The sequence below is a fragment of the Petaurus breviceps genome, unplaced genomic scaffold (assembly GCF_028583685.1).
Source record: "Petaurus breviceps papuanus isolate PSGF00001 unplaced genomic scaffold, PetGlider_PUasm1.0 90723, whole genome shotgun sequence".
In the NCBI taxonomy this organism is placed as follows: Eukaryota; Metazoa; Chordata; class Mammalia; order Diprotodontia; family Petauridae; genus Petaurus; species Petaurus breviceps.
In genome coordinates, this window is record NW_027187323.1 from 2,012,774 (window position 1) to 2,025,892 (window position 13,119).

At 38.7% G+C, this 13,119-nt stretch overlaps 1 long non-coding RNA gene across 1 annotated transcript; it reads left to right on the forward strand.

Moving 5' to 3' along the window:
- Nucleotides 1-2,488: 2,488 nt before the first annotated feature.
- On the forward strand, nucleotides 2,489-3,599 carry LOC138145003 (uncharacterized). The gene is made up of 2 exons (XR_011164071.1): nucleotides 2,489-2,852; nucleotides 3,032-3,599. It is a non-coding gene; the product is annotated as an uncharacterized lncRNA (long non-coding RNA).
- The last annotated feature ends 9,520 nt before the right edge of the window (nucleotides 3,600-13,119 follow it).

Below are 13,119 nucleotides of genomic sequence, written 5' to 3' on the forward strand. Positions count from 1 at the left end.
TAACTGGGAAATTATATATACAGGCATTGGGGCATAGAGATCCACCATGCCCTACTGGAAAGTTGGAGGGGGTATGGAGGAAGACATAGGAGAGAGAAGATTAGGGGAGGGGATAGTCAGTGAGATCGCTGTTTTGGGGTGGTGGGTAGGGGAAAATGGGGAGAAAATTTGTAACTCAAAATCTTGTGGAAATGATGTCAATTAAATAAAATAAAATTGAATTTAATTGTAAAAAAAAAGTTGTACTACACATATTATAGATGTGGGATCTCATTGAAGTTGTTGGGTACAGCCTCTATTGGAGCTAACCTCAAACCTTTAGTGTGATCTTATACTGTTCAATTCTAATTCAGGCCTTCCCATAGATTATCAATGGAAAATATATTGACAGGTCAGAATCCTTCCTCCAGGTCTTTCATTGTTTCATTCCTCTCCTTACTCAATTCTCTGACTCTCAGGACTTTCTGTATACAACACCACTGAAGCTTCCTTGACCTGAAAGTTCATGTACCTCTGGCTTTTTCACAATAAAAGTATACTCAGTGCTCGCCTCTTCAACCCCATGCCTCTTCCTATGTTTGCTCAGTTTGCAGAGTTCCCAAAACTTCTATTTTAAGGAAAGTTCCCAAGTCAGCCATCTTTTTCTTCCTCTCTAGAGTCCTCTTTTGACTGTCTAGGCTTTTTCCAGCATCCCCACTCCCACAGTGGAGTACCTACTCTTCCCCATCCAATCCCCATTTTCAGTTTCCTTTTATGTGTGTCTTCACTCATTAGAAGTCCTGAAGGGCAGGGACTTTCTTTCTGCTTGAATTTGTATTCCCAGCTATTAGTACAATGACTGAAACATAGTAAGTGCTTAATAAATGCATGTCAACTTGACTTGATTTGACTTTTAGCATTCTGGGAGCACTGCTGCAAGCAACATAGCTGCCTATGTCATATCTTGTTCTTTCTACATGGCTGGCCATCTCTTTTTTCATCATATATTTCATAGATAATATCTTTTACTACTCTTTCTGCATGCATTGTTAATAATCTGCATTGTTACTAATATGTCTCATCCAGGGGTATGCTGATAAATGTTTAACAACTGGCTCTCCAAAACACACACACTCACACACACACACACACACACACACATGCATGCACGCACATACATATTCAGTTTAATCTGTGTTGTTAACATAATTCTCCATCACTTTTTAAAGTATAGACAATAGGGGCGGCTAGGTAGCTCAGTGAGTAAGAGCGCTGGCCCTGGAGTAGGGAGGACTCGGGATTGGTTCCGGCCTCAGATACTTAACACCCACCAAAAAAAAACTGGCCATGTAACGTTGGGCAAGTTACTTAACCCCAATTGCTTTAAAAAAAAATAAAGTATAGACTATAATCAACAAAACAATAAATCCCTGATTTACAGCATTTTCTGATTTCTGAGGTGTAAATTCTCATGCTGAAACTTTAATAATTGGTTTTATCCTACTTACTTCCACTTCATGCTATTCCAATTCCCTTTGCAATACCCACCAATTTGATTATGAGTTTTCATGATTCATAGTCATGTTGAATCACTGTGTGAATTTTTTTCAATCTGCAGTTTTATGTCAGTTCATAATTTGGAATTGGTGCTAGACAATTTCAAAAACAGAACCCAGCCTTTTATCTTCCTTCTATATAGTTTGGGGACCAGATCATCCATGATCTATATGTAATATGTGCATACACTATCTCCTTAATTCCATAGGCTACCCATCTAACTGTATATCAGAGTCTAAACAATAGATATTCTTCATCCATTTGGTTTTTCCATTGTGAATTGTTAGGCTGATATCTTTTAAGTGGTGATAGATCTCACAGAGGAAGTCTTGAATTACTCTAGGTCTTAAAGCAATAGGTACATTGTCATCCACAAACAGGAGTATCTGAAACAGCTTATATTATAAAGTATCTTTCTTCTTGAGGAATTATGTGCAAAACATCCTCTATGGTAGTAAATAATTACAACTCATTTTTATATGGTGCTTTAAGGTTTGTGATGCATTAATTATGTTAAATATTATCAAATTTCATCCTAAATGTAACCCAGTTAAGTAAATACTACAGGCATCACTAACTCCATTTTATAGAAAAAAAAAACATTTCAGAAAATAAAACAAGAATATGTCCCCACAATTAGCAAAATAATGCAAATATTTTATGAAAATCACACATAATAAGATCAGGAAGCCACATGGGACAACAGTAACAAGCTGCGTCTTGAAGTGTCTTCAGATATCTGAGTATGTGTCCGATCTCAAAAGATGACTGCTGAATACTTTTGCAACTGGTTTGATAACTTTTAGTCACAAAGGTATATCCTGTGAACACATAAAGTATCCATAAACGTCTATTTCTGAGAGTTTAAGTGACTCATCATTATGCAGCTTTAAATGTTTGTGATATTAATGGCAATTAAAGATTCCCCTGTATTGGCTTGGTTTTCAAATTGATTGTATTAAAACCCAGAGTTTGTTAATCCCACCTGTGGGATGGGCTTGTTGATGTGAAAAGAAAGTCCTGAAGTGGGAGGAGCTGGTGATGTAGATTTGGAGAGACAAGAGAGAGGCGGAAGATCTTTTTTTTTTGGAAGCAGCACCTCGTGGAGAGAGAGAGAGACTAAGAGGATTGCTGGTGGCCGCTTTGAATTGCCCTGGACTTTTGAGACCTGCCCCCTGAGCTGCCAAGGACTGAGGAGACATGGCTGTTTTGCTGGTACTTTGTCTGTCTGTTTTGATGTTATTTTGCCAGATTTGTCCACTGGTGAAAGACTGTCCTGTTGAAGAAGTCCTGGAACCTGGCATTTGGTTAAGAAGGCCTGAGACTGTCCTGCAGACAGAGAGTGAATACTGTCCACTGGTGAGGGACAGTGCTGTTGTTGCAGGGGTCTGGAGACTGTCCTGCAGACAGAATGAATACTGTCCACTGGTGAGGGACAGTACTGTTGTTGCAGGGGTCTGGGAGCCTTTCTGTTGGTTCAGAAGCCCTGAAGAAGGATTTTCTTGTTGTATGTTTACAGAAATCCTGGGAGAGGGCTTTGCTAATGTGTTCAGGGGTTCTAGGGCTGTTCTACAGACAGAGGATAAATTCATGAAGGGACTGGCAATGTATCTTATGGCCTTGCTAAGCCTTGTCTCTCCAGGAACTAAGATTGCTGAGAACTTGCCTCGTGTCAAGATGAAGAAAAGACCTCCATTTGGGTATTAAGTGCTGTGTTTAAACTTGATGTAACTCTGGGGTAGATTCAATTGTGATCCAGGGGTGGGGAACTTTTGACCTTTTTGTGTTCTATGGTTGAGCAAATGAATGTATTTTACTTATGTTTGGAAACTAATCTCCATTTGAGAAGAGGGGCTTTGTGGTGGACTTAATTAAGGTATAGCCTAGGGGTGGAGAAGTATTTGGAACAGAGACTTTGTAATTGATTGAATGATTGGAAAGTCCTGGGGTGGGGTAGGCCTTGGAGATTATTTAATCACACTTAGTAAATGCTGTATTTTGAATGATGTCATGTTTTGATCTTCTCTGTTCTGAGTTTGTTACTGAATAAAATAGAGAGCACCTATGCTGGTATTTTGAACCTGGGAAGTTGCCTTCTTTTGGCATTACATTACAATGTTGGAAGCAGGATTCAAACCCAGTTCTCCTGACTCAGTCCATTCTTTTTACTATTTATACTGCATTAAACCAGTGAGTGTTAAACACTGTTACTCTTACTACAATGTTTCTTTATGTGACAAGATCAAGTTCTTCCTTGCCTGGTCAGTTCTTGTAGTGTTCTTTTGGCTTCATTATGGTGATCAGACTTCTACAGGAAATAGTGATAATCAACATCAATGTCTTTTCCTTTCTCTATTTCCTCCTTTGCATCATCAATAATTAATATAAATAGGTTAAGTGAGAATTGTCATACTTTGTGTCTTATTCTTGAATTTCTCCTTTTTTTCTAACTTAGAAATGGCTTCACTATACACTCTTTTTTTTTTTTTTAAGCAATCGGGGTTAAGTAACTTGCTCAAGGTTACACGGCCAGTTATTTCTGGGTGTGGTGCTAAGTATCTAAGCCCAGATTTGATCCAGGTCATCCCGACACTGGAGCCGGTGCTCTCACTCGCTGAGCCACTTGGCCGCCCCTAAACAATTGGGGTTAAGTAACTTGCTCAAGGTTACATGGCCAGGTGTTTCTGGGTGGGTGCTAAGTGTCTGAGCCTGGGATTCGATCTCTAGGTCGTCCTGACACTGGAGCTGGTGCTCTTACTAGCTGTGCTAACTGGGTGCTCTTACTCGCTGTGCTAACTGGCTGTCCCCACTATATACTCTTGTTTTTTTTTTTTTATCATTAGTGATGTAATTTGGTACTCACAATGTTCTACACCTTTCAACTTTCTTCTTAAAGAGATATTTATATCACTGCAACAAAGTAAGTGAAACATTGGAAAACTCTTTGAAGATGTGGGAGGCTATGAAAGTGGCATGTTTTCTTTGTTACAAAGAAATGTTCAAGGGGGAGTATATTGTAAGACATCAGTAAAACCTTTTAAAGAAGAAACTACTCATATACAGATAAGCCATTTCTGACTACTTGACAAGCACTTGACATTTTAAAAATCTTTCATTGATTCATTTTGTTTTTATCTTATAAAAATAAATTATTCCCACTACATATGAAATTTCTTGTAACAAAGTGAAACAATTAAAGAAAACTAACAATACAATCATCTCATCTGAAAATGTATGCAACATTCCACATCTGTAGCACAATCACCCCTCTATTTTTAAATTTTTTTTTTAACAGAAATCTACTTTATCTTTCCTCTATCCCTCATCCCTCTTAAAGAGAGGAAAAAAATCTTTATGGAATTTTCCCACATTTTTATCTTCTGCAATAGATATTGGCACAAAAACTACAATTATCTCATAGGCTTTTTGCTTATGCTCATTATGAACAATGAAAGACAAGATGAATAAGTGTTCTATGAAGTGATAGCATTTGTTGCATTTTGGTATATGATAAAACCTATTTCACTAGCTCTTCTTTTTGCTTCTCCAAGGAGAATCCATGAGCCATCTTTCCATTTAACTGTAATTTACTTCTATTTTCTGATTTCATATTAATATTTTTTTCTTTTTGAAGGGGGGAAGGCAGGGCAATTGGAGTTAAGTGACTTGCTCAAGGTCATACAGCTAGTAAGTGTTAAGTGTCTGAGGACGAATTTGAACTCAGGTCCTCCTCACTTCAGGGCTGGTGTTCTATTCACTGTGCCACCTAGCCACCCCTTTCATATCAATATTTATGTGGTTCAGTTCCTCTAGTAATATATTAAATTGTTGATCATTGGATGGTAATCTTACATTTAAAATAATAGCAGTGATATCAATACATATATATGTATATGTGTGTGTGTGTGTGTGTGTGTGTGGCCTAAAAACTTAATGATTCTTTGACCCTTTTTTTCTTCACCAATCTACCACCATCATTTCAGGAACAAAAGAAAGCAACAAAAGACTCAGGGAAAATTTGCATTTTTTTTCCTTTTTCTCTTTTTCTTCCTATGGGCTTCCATGACCAAAGAATTCATCATCTAGCAGACAGCAAACACAGTCTGTCACTAGGATGGAACTCAGAGCTTTTCCAGCATGTTACAACCTGTCAGAATTTGTGCTCCACAAGAATCAAGGGTCACTTTCATACCATAATAAATCTTCAAATCCAACCAATGCCTCTAAATATTGCTACTTACATGACCATGGGCAAGTTCGTTAACCTCCCTGGGCCTCAGTATCCTCAAATGCAAAATGAGGGGGTAAACCTGATGACCTCTAAGGGCCTTTCTAACTCTAGATCTATGATCCATAACATTAAGACTTTTGTGAAGGAGATAAGACAGACCAGGTTATACTGGTCAGTAATAGATAAGTTCCAAATGAATGGATAGATAATATCCACATCTCCACCAGGGATCAGAGGAAGGAAAAATCAGTTGTAGTTAGGGTATTCAAGGTAGTCAGGGAAAGCTTCACAAAGGAGCTGAGCCTGGAGGGTAAATTTTTTGATTAATGGAGAGCAGTAGGAACAGCATTCTCAATCAGGAAATATTGTGATCAGAGATTCAGAATAAAAAAATTAGAGAGCTCTAAACCTGGTATCCAGAGATATAGGTTTCATTACTGACTCTATTACTACTGACTCTGTTACCTCTATGACTCTGAAAAAGTCATTCTCCCACTATAGAGAAGCTAGCTGATATCGTGGATAGAGCACTGGATCTAGAGCAGGGAAGATTTGAGTTCAAATCCAGTCTCAGAAACTTGTGAGTTGGTTGACACTGGGTAAGTCACTTAAGCTCTATCTGCCTCAGGAGGAGGATAATGACAGCACTTACCTCCTAGAGTTATTCTGAGGATCAAATGAGATAATATTTCTAAAGAGCTTAGCACCATGTGTAATACAAAGGCACTATGTAAATGATAACTTTTGTTAGTAATAATAATTTATAAAACAAGAGGATTGAACTAAATGATCTCTAAGGTTCCTTCCACCTTGAAATTCCACAATATAATTCCATGAATGACTGAAAAATCTGAGACCAGTTTTAGATAGAAAAGAGCGAAAACAAGGAAGATGTTTAGGAAAATTAAGAAAGAGCTAGCACAGCACTGGGGCTAAAAAGGGCACAGTACAGGAAAGCTGGAGACATTAAGGATTAACTGCCATTTTGTCTACACTTGGTCCCAACTGGGCACCCTAACAGTGTGGCAGCTAAGTGAGCATCCAATATGGCATTGGTTTCAATGTCCAAGACTCTGAGCTCCTGGCTTAGCAAGGTGCCTGCTACATAATAGGTGCTTAATAAATGTTTATTGACTGACTTTCCACCAGATCTGATCCCATATTCTTCATTATTCATTTACCACAAGTATAGAGAATCCTCTATCCAGAGGATTTTAAAGACCAATGAAATTATAATAGTATTGACAGAACCCCTCTACTGAGTTGTGTTGACATCTGTAAATTATACCACAAACTTATTTTATCACAATGCATTCAGGCAGAAAGGATTCATAACAGAATAATTAACAATTCATCAAAAAAGCATTAGTGTTAAGTATTTATTGGCCCTTAGTTAAAAGATGGTAATAAATTCAGGAATTTGCTTTCTAGTTCAAAAGGCACAAAATCCTACTTCCTTTTAAATCATCTTATACCTATATTAAAATGAAATGGTGTGCACATGCCCCTTCCTTAAATTCCTGTACAAAATACTTCATTGTTTTAGTCCTTTATCATTGCAATAGGAGGCTTTAAAGTAGTAGGGTCTTTATTTGTTTTTTGGTTTATTTTGGTTTGGTTTGGTCCCTTCATTTTTGACAATTTCTTAATGTAGAGATTTCTTCATCTTTTGCAGCTCTGTAATTTGTCTATGACTTATATTCTTAGAGCAGAATTCCCTGCTTCCCTGAAAGATTAAGTTACCTGCCCATGATCACAGGTAGTAAGTGTCAGGGAGAGGACATAAACTTAGATATTCCTATTTCCAATCTTCTAGCTCCTGTTTCTATTATACTTTCCGTTAGACCGCACTGCCTCTCTGTGTTTCATATCTCATATTTTATTTTGGGAGGATGTGAAGCACACGATAATACTTTGTAAGAAAGTGTGATGTAGTGGATCCTGGACCAGCCTTGGAAACAGCAATTTAACTACTTCCTCCCTGCACAATGGAGGCAGGCCTCAGAAATGATGGCTGTGGTTTCTAGTGCCAAATAACTGAGAGAAGGCCACTTAAACATGCTAAGTCTCAGTTTCTTCATCTATAAATTGGAGCTACTATAAAGTGGAACATTATCTGCTCTACAGTGTTGTTGTGAAGAAAGCAATTTTACAAATGTGAACTGTTAAATCTTACTTTCTTTCCAGCTGTCATAATTTCTTGAACTAAAATCCCCAAGTTTATAAATCTTGAATTTCATACAGAAAAGAAGAAATATGTAAAATAAGCCCTGTCATTACATAATTATTGTGGTGCATTTTTTCTATTATATATACTTGAAAGTATGTTGTTATTCTTATTATAACTGGTTTGTAGCCATGTTTATGCTCTATATTGGATGTATTAGGCTTAGATGGCAAAATGTTAAAACTTAGTTCAAAGGATGTTAAGAAGAAGTTGTGAGCTGTAATACCCTTGATATTTTCCCATCAACCAATCAATGCCTTGGATAGACATTCAATAAATATGAACAGGTTAGATTGAGAGGCAATGTGAGTGTGGTAAAAGAAGATTGGAATTTAGAGTCAGGAGACCTGGATTCAAATCCCTGAATTAGCAAGGCAAGGGAAAAGCAACAAGCATGTATTAAACTCTTATGTGCCAGGCACTGTGCTAAGCATTGGGGATACAAATAGTGGATGAGAAAAAAAAAAGAGACAGTCTCTACCCTAAGGAGCTTACATTCTAGAGGGGAAGAAAACACACAAAGAGAGCTGAAAGGGGATATGGCGATGAAACTATTCCACCTCTCCCCACAGTTTTGAAGTCTAGAAAGTCAGAAGCACAACTAGGAGGGAAATGAAGTTTGGCCATCCTGGGAGGAGTCCCAAATAGAGCCCCAGGAGAAATGATCCAATGGGAGAGAGGGATTGGCAAGGTGAGGTATATTCCAGAGTGAAAAGACCTTGGAGATAGATGGATGCCCATCTGGAAAGTCAAAAGCACAGTTGAGAGGGGAATATTTACTACCTGCATGTTTCTCAACAACTCTCTTTACCTTTTTGGGCCTCAGTGTTCTCATCCATTAAATTAAGAAATTGGATAATTTATAAGGTCCCTCCCTTCCAGCTTTAAACTCATGGTTCTCTCAACTGAACTGATAATTTGGAGCAGGAAAGTACAGATAGAAAGATGATGCCTCTCTATCTTTGGAAGATATCTGGAATTTAGAAAACAACAGGAAGAAAAGCACAAGTTCTGAGACTGAACAAAAAGATAGTGAAAAATAAGGGGAATAATTTAGTTCAAGAATATTTGAACAAGATGAGAGGATAGATTGTTCGGGAATAGGCATGGACAAGAAGACAGAAAACTTCTTGGTACATTAGGAAAAAGGATCCTAGTCAAAAATACTAGGATTGGGGGGGGAGGGGTCAGGAAGTCTAGTCAGAGCATTTAGAGATAAAAGGGAATTTAAAGATTATCTAATCGATTATAACCCCATCATTTTATAGAAGAAAGAAAGTGAAGCCTAATAAAATGAAATTATTCATCTGGAGAGTAAGAAACAGATCTAGGATTTCAAAGTCAGTTCCTATTGCTTCAAATTCTGTGTTCATTCCACTATACCAGAAAAACTGTGTGTTTGTGTGTGTGTGTGTGAGAGAGACAGAGACAGAGAAGCATAGAAAATGGGGAGAAACCATTACAGAGTGAGAAACACACAGAGAAAAAAGAAAAAGTGAGAAACAGAGAGAGAGAAGGAGGGAGGGATAGAGAGAGAAAGAGAGAGAGAGAGAGAAGGAGAATTTAACTTTGAATCAAGTGAATTAAGTCACAACCACACACACAAAAGAACTCCCAAACACAGGTAATGAAAATAATTATAAAGATAGGGAGGTAGTAGCCAGCCAGATGCAAATCAATTGCCAGGTCATTCTGTCAATACCATGGCAAAGTTGTTCATAGATGACTGACTTTCATAAAAATCAAAGATTTAGATTTGGAAGAGATAGAGGTCATCTAGTTCAACCTCTTCATTTTAAGGATAAGGTAATTGATGCCCACAGAAGTAAAATGACATATCCAAGTGACATGCAGGTAATTAGCAACAGAAACAGGATTTGAACCCAGAACTTCCAACCTCTAATCCAATTCCATTCTACCATCCTGCATTAGAGAGTCCATGGACTCTTTAGGGCAGGGAAGAGGCTAAATCATCCTAAATCATTGCTCAGTATTCCTTTGAAGGTGTATCTATCTGTCTGTCTGTGCATATATCTCCCTGTGTCTGGCTTTCTAGGTCTCTTTCTCAGTGTCTGTGTGTCTCTGCATAGATATGAAGTCTCCAAACAAGACAGTTTTCTGGTCTTTCCCTGACTGAGTCTCACTTCCTCTGTTGCTTTATTTACAGTCACTTCAAAAGGGTAGCTTCAAAACTTCAGCTAAAATATCTTTCCTTTGATACTCAGAAAGTGTGAAGGAAAGTACAAGGCTCCTTTTCATTGACAACCACCCTTCAACAAGTCTTAAGTGTTATAGAAAACCAGAAGCAAAGACAGAACACAAGACGCACACTCCCTCGTAAGCAATAGCCCACACTCTTGTTCCTCCAAGCAAGCGCTGACACCTGGACACCAGTGAAGTCCAGGTGCTGCCAACAAAGGCCAGACTACATCTAAGAAGCAGCCGAGCCCCACACATGGTGAGAAAGACAGTTGTTCCTAGGGATAGGGATTGGAACTTGTGTGGGGTGAGGCTCCTAGAGATGGCTTCAGGGAGTGAGAGGTGCTGGGTAGGGAGGGTGTAGGTCCCAGGTGGGGCGGTGGGAGCTTGGTAGGGTTCTGGATATTGAGGAAAAGGGCATGGTCAGGGACAACAAGTTGGAGAAGGTCAATCCCCTGGATCTATATCATCCTTTTTGTGCCTTCTCTGCCCCTACCCCATCCCACCCCCTCCTTTCTCTTGCTTAGCTAGCTTCCTCTTCTTAACCTGTCTTATTTTTACCTTCTTATCTTTAAAAATGCTTTTTTTCATTCCCCTCTCCTTTAAAATAAAAGTTTTATCTGGATAGAATATTAGCTAGAGCAACAATTCTTAACCTTTTGTTTGTCATTGGCCTGTTTGGCAACCTGGTGAAACCATCTTCTTTAAATGTACAAAAAACAAAACCAATTATGGTAACAAGAATAGCTACTTTTACATAGTACTTTAAATTTTACAAAGTAATTTTTTCCTCTTTTTATAGATGAGGAAACCCCTGAGAGCCAGGGGTTAAGTGACTTATCTAGGGTCACACAGCTAGTGGCCAAATTAGAACTCACGTCTTTGTGATTCCAGGTCAGTGCTCTATCCATCGGGTCACCTAGCTGCATTATTATATGAAACAAAATACATAGGGATTACAAAGGAAACCAATTCTAATAGAATGCTGTTACCATGTTGGTTTTTTGTGTTTTGTTTTAACTTCACAGACCCTAGGTTAAGAATCCCTGATCTAAAAACATATTGTAGTCATGGAAAAAATAGTGAACTTAGAAGGCCTGAGTCTGAGTCCTGGATCCAACACTAGATGTATCAGTCATTTTCCTCATCTCTAGACATAAGGACTAGATCTATGATTTCTTTATTATAGGGAATTCCCTCTATCAATTCAGGCTGCAGGCTTCCCTGAAATTTACAGTCTTAGAAAGTTCCCCAGGACACTGGGAAGTTCAATGACTTGCTCTGGGTCCCAGACACACAGCCATGTGTCAGAGGTGGGACATGAATTCTGGTCTTCATGTCTCTATCCATTAGGCCACACTGCCTCTCATTATATTTGTGGGTACCTATTGTATTAAATGAGACAATGAAGGCACAGTGGGTTTTTTTTAACCTATCAAATGCTATTTATCTATTATTGTTGTTCATCCTTCATTTTTGAAGAGGACCAATGACATCACAGGGTGATATATTGACTTGCACATGAATTGGATTTAAGTAAAGCAGAGCTGCCCTTAGTTGTCAGTCTCACTTTCTCTTCCAGAGTCATCAAATTCCAGTGGGAAGACAAAAGTCAAGATGACTGGTGATGGCTAATGATGCAGTGCCTTGGCATCTTTGCTGTCTGACCAATCTCTCAGCATTCCACAGTGCCTGCCTCAGTCACCTTGATGGACATTGAAACCAATTTTTCTCATCAATCCATTCTTCTGGGAGAAGTCTTCACATGTAGTGAGAGGAGGGAATAAAGGAAATTATGTGAGCAAATGCCGTCTTTAAGAAATGAATGAAGTGTGTTACCAATGGTCCAGAAAGAACCCTTCTGTTATTCAAAGTGAGTCCACTGGGTTGCCAAAGTGTTTGACCATATTTTGTCCCCAGACATCAGTTTTTGTCACTAGACACCTTCATTGCAGTGAGAACACCCTGCAGGCATATGTTCCCTCTAAGTAAATGAGACCCTCCAGAAGGCCTTCCTGCAGGATGTAACATGCTTTACACAAAGTCCACTTCTGGATCAATGAGTGCCACAAAAAGCATTCTTCCTTGAGGTAAAGGACTTGAAAGGGGGAGAATTTTTTTTTTAAGTTTCCCATTTTTTCCACAGGCTTCTTCTTATCAAAGAGAAGAGAAAGAGCCAGAGATGATTCTGGTTGTCTAATTATTACCAACTAGTTGTACCCATTAGTTAATTTACTGGAGTGAAAATGAAAAGATTGAATAATGAGAGATTTGATTGAGGAACACAGAGGCATTTCCATAGACACCACTGAAAAACCTGAGCCTAGCCCTCATTTTCTAGGCTTATTAAGTCTTTGCCTTGGGCAATGCAGACCCTGTCTTTGTGTCAAGGTCTTAGACTTTGTAAGCCATGGTTTTTGGATAGCTTTGAATGATTCCAGGAGGTGGTTCATCCTCAGTAATAAATGGTTTTGTCAAGGTAGAGTAGAGACCCCACACAAGGCTCCCTCCTCATCTCTCTCATGTCAGGGGCCCCACACAGGATGTTAACAAGCTAGGGGCAGATTAACACCGTTCTAAGAAGGAATGTGCATAAGCTCCATTGGTCACAGGTAGCTCACTAATGGACCAACCCAGGCAGGCAATTTTTCTCTTTTTACATTCACAGCAACTGAAAGACCTAGAATTTTGCAAAATGTCTTAGAAGGTGAAAGTGTCCTGAACTTTCCCTCCTGTAAACATAGTAATAAAGAAGGGTGTTTAGAGAGAAGAGAAAGAAAAAGGAGAGGTGTGGACAAAAGAAAAAAAGAAGACCTGGGAGAAAGACAAGTGAGTGAAGAGAGAAAGCTGGAGTAAGAATGAGAGAGGAAAGAGAAAGTTTGAGAGAGAGAGAGAGAGAGAGAGAGAGAGAGAGAGAGAGAGAGAG